The following is a 10,521-nucleotide window of genomic DNA, read 5'->3' as shown; positions in this document are numbered from 1 at the left end:
CATGCACTTTATTCCCCAGAACAGTCTGTTTCTAAGCAATATCATTTTCATCCTGTTTTTATGAGAAAACAGTTAGAACCAGATAAATAGATGGCTGTGTTGGTACTTGTTTATTACAGATGATATATCTATCATTTATTGGGATCGACCTACTGTGGAGTCACATGGTTCAGGTCTGTGAAGCAGAGCAGGTTGGAGGGAGCAGGGACACCCAGGGCCCCTGGAGCAGCCGAGGGCTCCGTGTCCTGCTGTGCTCCCAAAGAGGCTCTGTGTGTGCCAGGCTCCCGAGGAGGCTCCATCAGCAGCTCCCCTCTCAACACACGTCTCTGTTTCCTTTTGTGACTCACAGCTGAGCATGATGGTGCAAACTAAATTAGCCTGATTTAATTTGCACTCAACTCAGCAGGGGATGTTATAAACACTGATTTACTGTGTCCAGGAGCAGCATTGGAAGAACCAAAAACATTGGTTGAGGGAGTGTAGATTCTGCTTTTCTCAGCATATTTTGGAAAGGATGGTCCCTGGCACCCACGGGAATGCCCAGGGGGATCTATGCGAGTGCAGAGTGTTCACAGCAGGCTCTGTTGGACAGGATGAGGGAGAAATCTGTCAGTCCCAACTGAGTTTGTTGCACATTTAAGGCTGGGAGTGTGCTGGACATAGGTCCACCATAGGCTGTGTGCAAAACTGGTGCAGGACACCCAGTTTCAAATCACAGTTCATTTTAATGTTGTACACATTGTTTTTTCTATCAGATTTTGTACTTATTTACTTCACACCTCTTTAATGCAGAGCAATGTAATTGCAGGGGGATTATTTTGCTATTGATTACTTGATCCAGGAAAGAAACAGAATTCATCCATGCCATGAATCACTAAGCATTTGCAGCAATAAACTTTATTGAGCCACGTGACTTGCTGTTACAGAATTGTAAAGAATCCTTTACTGGAATGATTATACCAAACCATGTACAATTCAAACTGAATTATCTGGCTCACAATGAAATGTTTTTGGCAAGGGCACCTACTCGGACACTGTGAAGCTTTTATATTGCTAACAGAATAATGTTTTCTGGGCAATTCTGAAGATATATTACTCCTCATTTACAATGTGCATTGTGAAGAAATGGTCTGAAATGCTGCTGAAGGATGCATTCGTTTGTAACCACAGCATTTACAGGGATGCTTTGCAGTGGGTGGTATTGCTCTAGCAGAAATGAAAGAAAAGTGGGACTGTGGCTTGAGACTAGTATTGGTAATAAAAGCCCTTTTTGAAAAAGGTAGGTGCAAGAATAGCAAATAATGTCTAGAGAGGGAAGAGGAGATGGATGGTGAGGTATACTGTAACAATAAGGCTGAGATGAAATTGAAAGGAACTAATCAACCCTTTGCAAACAAAGTCTTCAGCTAGAGCTTATTGCTGCAAATAGACACAACTGGAAGTATTTAATGTTTCCTCGATATAGTTGGTGCACATATTGAGAGTGCAGTTAGGGTACAGCAGATACCAGTCGGCCTCACTGCTCACATGCATTCTGCATGGTCAGTGAGGCTTCTGTGGATTCCTGTAGATGGCAACAGGACAGGCTCTACTCTCAAGCCTAACAGGATTCCAAAACATCTAAGACTTACAAGAATGACAAGCATAGCTGGAGAGGTCGTGGCTACAGTGCAGAGCTGTGGCAGTTTTGGCAAAAGGGGAAGGGCTGTCCTCTGGGGACACGTAACCACAAGGCAAATTGCCCCAAGATCATGGGGCTCTTGCCCTTAGGTAGCTAGGGATGACCACCCTAGAAATACCAAGCTGGTCCAGGTTTGAGATAGAAACACACAGATTGAGTATTTCTGCCTTTCTGGGTAATCAATTAAATGCTGTTGAAACACTGCAGTATAATTCTCTGTCTGAGGTCACATCTCTCCTTTGACCGGTTTTACAGTGGGGCCACCAGGACTTCTGCCTTACCTAAAAGTGTATTTGCAATCCTTGCTGAGAGGTATTCTATTCATGCAAGTGGCTACTGCATAATCATAGCTGTCCAAGCTGTGTCAGCAGGCTTTGATCACACCACACGATGCTCTATGTGGAATGAATAATGTTGCTTTGCTTGTGACTATTAAGCAGTACATATAATCCTAACTCCATGACCCACAAATGGACCCCTAAAGAGCATGTTGTCATTGGGCTGGCACCTTAAAAATGAGAACTTTTGAAGCTTTTGAAAGGAAAAACCTGTTTCCAGGGGTAGATGGTGCCTGAAAACTGTTCACTGAGCAGAATGGGTGCAAAGTGTCCCATTGGTGCAGACCTTTGCATGGGCAGTGATGGGAGTGAAGAGACAACCTGACAACCTGGGGACATGGAGTCAAAGCCACTGCTAAATCTACGTGTCCACCAGTCCTCCAGTTCTACAACCCCACCAGAAGCCACAATTCTGACAATGGGATTTCAAAGTTTGCAAACCTAAAGTCTTGCTTTATTTCCTCTGTGAGCTGTTCACGTCAGTGTTTCATGGAAGGCTGTGGAGACTTTTCTCCTGAAGTTAGTCCTGCTAGACTCTGGTTGTATGCAAACCTGTGCTCCAGTGTGGAAGACGGTGAAAAGCTGGAGTGTAATACAGAGGAATTATTGCCTCATTATTCAGAAAATTGAAAGGTAAAAATCCCCTTTCTTATTATTTACAGTGCCAAGGGGAAGAGAGATCAGGTTCCCAGGGTGATGGCTACTATGTGACACAAGAGCAGGACTTGATGTTTACTTAGACAAGACATACTTCTGCAGTTCCCCGGGGAAGTGATCTGTGTTCAGCCTAGGGCTCTGTTAAGAGATAAGATTTGACCCGACCTCAGCCTCCTGAAGTCCTCCTCCCTTTGCATACCATAGCATGGCTGCTCTGTAATCTTCCTACTGCTGGGAACTGGATTTTTCCCATAAGCAACACTTCTTTCTTGTTGGCATCCAAGAGCTCAAGTTATGACCCCATCCCAAGGTTTGGAGCGTGGCAAGAAGCCAGCGATCTCTGAGTTGTTCTTTTGCACCTCTCTCCCTGCACATACACCCCCACATATTCCTGTGACCCTCATGTTACCTTCCTTAAAAACTGTTGCAATGCTGTGGTGAAAAAGAAGATGAAAAAAATCCTTTTTATTTTTTTCCCTCCCCAGCTCAGGGAGCAGCTCCTTGCAGAATGAAATGCTAACGAGTGCCTTTGCCTTTCCTTCCTGCTGTGTCTTACACTGAATTAGACCTGAAAAGCAGTATCACCAAGCTTGAAGTTCAATTTATCAGTGCAGTCAGGATTGATTTGTTACACTACCTATTCTGGGGAAATGAATGTCTCCATCGCGCTCCCTTCCAGTGCAGGCAGACCTTTGTTTTGCTCACATCAGCCATGTAATGTAGGAAGCTGACTTTCCACAGATAAAGGAAAAACCCTACAAAATCCTGACTAATTCTACCCAGCCTGGCAGTGCTGGAGAGTGATGCCACTTGCAAAGGACACGCTTGGCATTGTGGTGGCTGCAGATACCAGGCAGAAGTGCTCTCTACCTGGGCTTATCTGCTACTTTTTTGTTATTGAATAAGTGTTTAGTGCTGTAAGTGTCCTAGAAAATTATTCTTGGGTGAATTACATGTCCCCATTATCACTATTAATGTTATAGCTGGACCATCATGTTGATCCTTGGAACTCAAAGTCACAGTAGGAGACAGGTTGAAAACGAACTTGGTTTTTGTACAAATTTTCAGCTGTTGTGTGAGACAAGAAAAATGGACTTTGCTAGTGCTGCTGAGGAGGAAAATTTTCACTCATAATCTAGTGCAGGGAATCTCCATTAACAGAGCAGCAATTATAAATCGTTTTCTCTTCCAGCACATTTTGATGGAATATTTGCGATGAACCACATACAAATGTGGGAATTGCATATTCAGGTTCAAAAGACACAAAATGTGATTTCTGTGAAGTGTTGCAATTTTAAAAGACCCTTTTTTTCCCCCCGCCACTTGTCATGCACACATCCAATGTGGAGGGAAGGGTTAAGAGCTAAGCACCCTGCAGAACCACGCAGAGCTCTTCATGCTCCTGGAACTGTGGCTACAAGAAGGATGTCTATAGCTGGTGCTCATTAAGTGAGGTGAAATGAAAGAGGTAGTTGCTCTAAAGTAGCTTTTTTTCTTCAGGTAAAAGCAGGATTTCATTCTCATAAATATGCTGCAGCTAGACATAAATTACTTACTGCTTGAAAGCAGCTCTGCACTGCTGAAGAGCTGGAGCATAAGAGTGAGAAATTTGGTCTTAAGCTACCCTGAGTGGGTGCTTTCAGCCTGGCTGCTGGTGGCAATAATGCTGCTTTTTGCCTGGGCTGAGGCTGCCGAGGGCTCCTGCCTCTGCAGCTAAATGCTGAGCTTCCAGAGGATGCAGGAGTGGGATTACATCTGTGATTGTCCCATTACCACAGTCTCTCCACAGCCCTCTTCAAAACCCAAGAATTACTTTGGAATACTGCTCCAGAAACTGGGGCCATGCTTTTTCTGTAAGTCTTTGGGTACAACCCCCTATTAATGGAATGAGTGTTTTTTGTGCTCCTTTGGAGCACCCACTCTTGTTGACCCTTCTCTGTTTCTTGGGTGTTTATTGTAATTTACTGTATTTCATTTTCAAAGGAAAAAAGAAAACAGTATCAACACTCTTCCTAGCTGCTCCTTGATCTCAGATCTCAGCAGAATCATAACCCTAGTCTTAAAAACTGTGTGTTACTCTTAGGGCATAGGTTCAAAAGACTAACAAATAGCAAAACACTAACACAGATGGCTGAGGTGTTCCCCCTGATCCTCTTGGCCAACATTAACTCCAGCTCTGCAAACTCATATCTGAAGTCCTGCAGGAACTGGTTCATGCTGGACCACATGTCCCTGCACCAGGGTGTGACTGCACCCAGGAGAGGTGTGGCACAGACTGAGGTTTTATTTTAACTTGGACCCATGTTTGTCTCAGAGTCCTTTTCTGAAACCCAGGTAGTGTCCATGCTGAATGCATCCCTTGTGCACAACTTCTACCTTTCAGTGAGGCTGGGGAAATGTCAGCCTGATGTTAAGATGCTTGTCCTCAGGGACTCTGATCCCTGGCCTCCCAACACTCACCAGGTGAATACGGACAAGAGAAATATCCCTGAGCATCTCCAAAGTAGATGGATTTGAAGGGCTCATTATTTTTGAACGGCTGAGTTGAACATTACTGAGAACTCAATTTCCATTTCAGCTTGCTTTTCTACTTGTCCAGGGCAGAGCGTGGGAGCAGGGCTTGGGCACTTCACAGCCTCCTCCGTATGGATCAATATTTTCCAATGTGCGCAAGTTTCCAAGAGTTTAAACCGCTGAGTTTTGCAGAACTTTAATTGTATCAAATGCAAAAAAGAAAGGGATACTCTATCAAACCAACACATAGCTAAGCACATAAAGAATTTAGGGAATGAATTAACAGAAAATAATTCATATGCTGCAAGAATAAACTGCTGAGTTCAGTAGAAGGAACTCCCATTTATTCTTCATTTTTATTTTTATGGTTTACAAGTACTTGGAAATAAAAAATGGCAAGAGAATTTTGGTGGAAAGGCTGTGTGGAGGTGCCATTCCTCAACACTACTCTTTAAATTATAAAAAATCTTGCAATAAATCTGTAGAACGTCAAAGAACTTCTATGAGTTCTGACCACCTGATGGAGCTGAAGGAAGCTGAGAAGTCCACATTATTATGCTGAATTAAGGTGCCAGAACCTGAGCTAGACACAGCTGTCACTGGAGAGCTTACTGTGACAGGAAATAAGCCCTTCCTGCTGCGAGGCAGACATTCTTCCTTTCTCAAATTATTTTAAAACAACCAGGGATAACAGATCCTCAGTGGCCCATGCTGCTACATATGCCTGAAAGTTAGAATCAGCTGAGAATGTTTCTCCTCAATGACCTGGCATATAGAACCATAGAATAATTTGTGTTGTAAAGGACTTTTAAAGGTCATTCAGCCTAACCCTTCTGCAGTAAGTAGGGATATCTTCAACTAGACCAGATTACTCAGAGCCTCATTCAACCTGTCTTTGAATGTTTCCAGGGATAGGTCATCTGCCACCTCTCTGGGCAACATGCTCCAGTGATTGACCATCTTAATTAGAAAAAATGTCTTCCTTATATCTAATCTAAATCTTCTAACCCTCAATCAGTTTAAAGCTATTCTGCCTTCTCTTATCACCACCTACCCATGTAAAAAAAAATCCCTCTGTGCTCTCTTGTGTACCCCCTTAAGGTACTGGAAGGTGCTCTAGGGACTCCATGGAGCCTTCTCTCCTTCAGGCTGAACAATCCCAGCTCTCTCAGCCTGTCTTTGTAGTAGAAGTGCTCCAGCTCTCTGAACATCTCCGTGGCCTCCTCTGGACTCACTCTGACAGGTTCCCATCCTTTTTTATGTTGGGAGTCCCAAGGCTCGTTCAGTACTCCAGGTGGAGTCTCACAAGTAGAGGGAGAGAATCCCTTCCCTGGACTTGCTGGCTTTGCTTCCTTTGATGCAGCCCAGGATGTGGTTGGCCATGCATGATGAGCTGCCTTTACTTAACAAAATCCAGAGAGAAGGTCTCCTGATGGTTGATAAAGCTGCTTTCCTAAGAGGCCGTGCTGGGTGCTTGTGCCCTTCCCAAGCTGGGTCCAGGAGCTGAGCTGGCTGCTTTGCAGGGCTGAATGGCAGGCTGAAGGACCTGCAGCATCACTTGGGTCTGCCTTTTTGCTCTTTGTGTGAAGTCAGTGTTCTTCCTTTGGTGAATAACCCTGGCCTGGGGATTGCTGTGGTGAGGGATGAGGCTGTTCTGATGTTTACAGGAGGTGGGTGCAGTGGGATCAACCCTTTCTACATTGCTTGGGTAGCAGGGCCAAAGTACTCCATGAGTGAGCAGGCCATGGGGTGGTACAGTGGGTGGGAGGTGGGCACATGGTGTCTCCATCAGTAGCCCAGCTCTTGGGGGCTGCCAAGGATATGCTCACCTGCTCTATTGCCCCCAAACTGAGGCAACTCCTGGCTGCTTCTGAACTGTGCAGGGACAGTCAGCCTGGGACCTGAGCTCCTTCTTGCATTCAGCACGTGGAGGAGGGAAATTAAAGGAGTCATCTTTCTGAGTCAGGCTTTTTGTATAGCTTTTCAAACCTAGAAACCACTCCTTTTTTCTCCTGGCACTAGGCTCAGCTTGCTGAAACAAAGATTAAAAGCCTGGATTCCACTAAAGATTCTTCAGTGGCAGCCCAAATAGGCTCCCTAGGGAAGATTAACTATTCCCTACACTGAGAGGAGTTTGAGCTTTAGCAAAATGGACTGATGAGAAAAACACAGGTAGTACTGCAAAGATGAATTTGATAAAGATGGGCAGAACACAGTGGAGGCATGAAAGACTGCTTAAGTGTTCACTTTTATGTATAGCTGAGTTCTAGGTCTTTAGACAAGACTTAATCTTTTCTATAAACAAATAACACATTCATTTACATGAATAATCCACATTTCTTATGCAAATCATTTCCCTGTTGCTATTTCTACTGAGAATAATATTCAGTATAATTACCACATTAATTTAGTGAATCTATTTACACAGGATAGCTCTCTGTCCATGAATGCTCTTCACCAGAGAGGCCCAAAGAGCAACAGGGGAGGCCAAGCTGCCAGTCATGTGTGCCCTGTGCTTTCTATTTTTGTTCCCATGAAGCATTTTGGGACCGTTTGAGATGTCTGGGCAAGAGCAGAAGAATGCCAGCATCCTGCCTCTATCCCAGGGAGAGCACCTGCTGCTAATGGAAGGCAGCTCTCCCCTGCTCACCAGCCTGCTGTTTGAGCTCCAGCTAACTATAATGAGGCAAGGCACTTTGAATAATAACTTTCCTTTGGGTATAAGGCTATCTTAATTTTTTGTGTGTTTAAGTTGGTAATTGCCACAGAGTTTGAAAATCTTCCAGGTTTTACCACTCCTAATTATGTTCTCATGCATATGCATCCCCTGCTTGCACGCTCATTACTGCGAGAGATCAGAACCCCAAACGTTGGAGCGGTTCCCTCCAATTATCTTCCCTATGCAGAAGTTCCTGTGAAATACCTCTCCTGCACAGGATGGCCCAAGCTATTTCGAGGACATCCTGGTGTCCAGAGCACATTTTGCTCCGGGTGGTAAAATCAAGATGCATTTCATCCCTCGTGTGTCTCGCCCAGGCTGCTCCTACCTAAGATGTCTCCTTGCTTGTAGCACCAGCCGTTGAAATACTTGTTCAGAGGAAGTTATTAAGGTGTCCTAATGGAAAATATTTCAAGTTTCTAAGGCCCTGATTGCCTCTTTACCTGCTCTGTTTGCATCTATTGATCGTTCTGGTTCAACAAGACCCTCTGGGACTAAGAAACTCTAACAGGTTTGAATGCATTCATGAGGTTCTGTGCGGGGAAAGAAAAATAATGCTGTTGGGCTTCTGACTTGTTCTTGCTCAATAACAGCAAAACAAATGTGTGCAATTAAACATTACTTTGTTTTCTAAACAGCAGCCTTGAAATTTTGTCCTGCTAGTGGGGGAATCAAGTTGCTGCTTTTTTGTCTAACCAACAGCAATGATTTGGTGATGGAAAAGGAGATGTTAATCCACCTGAGCACGTCCAGGGCAGAATACCATTCCCTTGTAGGTAGGCAGGATTTCTAGCACCATGTGTGTTTTTGTGTAGGAGATCACAGTGGATCCTATGAAAAGATCAACATGGAACAAGCACAGACATTGATATTACTCATTCTTTTTGTACAGAGTAACTGCTTGTTAACTATTTTTCCAGGGAGCTGTGGGGTTAGTTGTTAGCCCCTTGGGGCTTTTGTACTGAGAGAGGGAGGTTGCCTGATCAAATAGAAATCACTGTCTTTATGCTTAAAGCATTGAATTGTATATGAAGAAATGTCTATTCCTAGACACTTCACCTAAATAATGGGATTAAAATCTTAAGAAGTAAGGTGATGTGTGGCTCACTGTCTCCAGTTTTTGTATCCCTCCGGAGAACAGAGATATAAATAGTTAGGATTTTTTTCTAATAAAAATTTTATAGGAGGAAGATGAGGGTAAAGCTTTCCACCCAGCTGTGAAAACCCTCCTTCCCCAAAAGTACCCGGTGCAATATTACATAATGCCAGCTGTGTTAATAGATGCCTGGATCCCAGTTGGCAAAGGGCCACACTTACATATCAGCAATAGAGATTTAATTCTGAAGTCTGCTTAACACCTGCACATGGAAGGACAGAGGCATTAAAGGTGCTTTAAGGACAAAGCTTTATTTTAGCTAATGTGTTCTCTCAGCCATCATATGACTTGTTCTTTATTCTGTTGAGTGTCACCTGTCCAAACCACAATTATGGGCTTCAATGTGTCTGAGAGACACAGTCCTGCAGCTGGCAAAAAGGGACTGATTTAGCATATTCAGAGCAACAAAAGGGTTTGCTCTGAATTCTGGCAGGGTTCTCTGCTTTCAGAGATGGATTGTGGGGGGTGTGTGTGCAAGCTGTGCACACAGGAGCACAGCTTCTTGGGAGGCAGGTGAGCAGCTTTGCTTCCCCTTGAAGTCCCAGCAGCTCTGGGGTCCCTTGGGAGCACGTGTTTTACCAGAGCTGTGCTGACAACTGCAGGGTGCCCAGGACCTCACAGGCTCAGCTGCTGCTGGTAAAGATTCACCTGCCTTGTGCTCTGTTTATGGATTGTTTGCTGCAAATTGGCCCATAAAACTCTCTGCTGCCTTTGCTCTCAAATGCTCCTTTGTGGCCATTTGCAGTGCCTGCCACTGGTTGCTGGTGCAGTGACCTGGAACTAGGTAGCTTACCCCACCAAAACACTGAAAAAAACAGGCTGTGGGATCAGCAGCTATTGCTTATCCAGGGGCTTTTTCCAGAAAATGGGAGCATCAGGAGAGAATAACAAGCACCAGAGACATATGGGGACAGACAGGATCTAGAAAGCTTTATTGCAGCAATAAAACCCAGCGGCTGGGCTGGTCAAGAGCAACCAGTGAACAGTATTGAAGGCGGTTTCAGTGGAAGAGCCCTGTCCAAGGGAACTATTCTTTGCTAAAATGTCCCTCAGTCACATACTGAAGTCAACGTGTCTCACTTCAAATCTCCCATTGTTTTTCCCCTTGCTCCCACATCTGCTTGGATTGGCATCATTGGGCACTTGGAAATGCTGTGAGTAATGATTGCATCTAGTCCAGAAAAACCTGTGCCCCAGCAAATGGAGACAAGGACTGGGGAGCATGTGAATTAAACACAAGTACAAGTGGGTACCCATTTGATTACATTTGCTGGAGATGGAAAATACCTTGAGATAAGCAAGAATTCCCCCCAGCCTTCCTCCTGTTTTATTACAGAGAAGCCTTTGCAGTTGTTCCAATGGTGAGGGAGCTCAGTGCTGCCTCATCCATCAGTGCCACAGACACTAGCCTGGAGGTGGGAGTCTGACTTGTAGGAACTGCAGGCAAATGTCTGGG

Source organism: Sturnus vulgaris, chromosome 3 (assembly GCF_052056855.1).
Source record: "Sturnus vulgaris isolate bStuVul1 chromosome 3, bStuVul1.hap1, whole genome shotgun sequence".
Taxonomy (NCBI): domain Eukaryota; kingdom Metazoa; phylum Chordata; class Aves; order Passeriformes; family Sturnidae; genus Sturnus; species Sturnus vulgaris.
Note: the sequence above shows the minus strand (reverse complement) of the source record.